Below are 280 nucleotides of genomic sequence, written 5' to 3' on the forward strand. Positions count from 1 at the left end.
TGTATTTGTGAATATAGTGCATGTTATTTTGTGTACACACTGTGCGCAAAAAAATATCCAATTGCACTGGTGTCACGTGACTATCCAGCATAGGGGTCCCCCTTACATACACACTACACATAATGCATTAAATCATGCACTTGGCCTACCTGAAGCTTAAACAAACGCCGCAGCCTGGACTTGTCGGGTGTTGGAACTGTGACACAGTTGCACAACAAACCGTCATACCTGCGCGTTGTGTCACGGTGAGCGGCGCAAACCCCCGGGGTGTGTTACCTGG

This window comes from Parambassis ranga, chromosome 24 (genome assembly GCF_900634625.1).
Source record: "Parambassis ranga chromosome 24, fParRan2.1, whole genome shotgun sequence".
Taxonomy (NCBI): domain Eukaryota; kingdom Metazoa; phylum Chordata; class Actinopteri; family Ambassidae; genus Parambassis; species Parambassis ranga.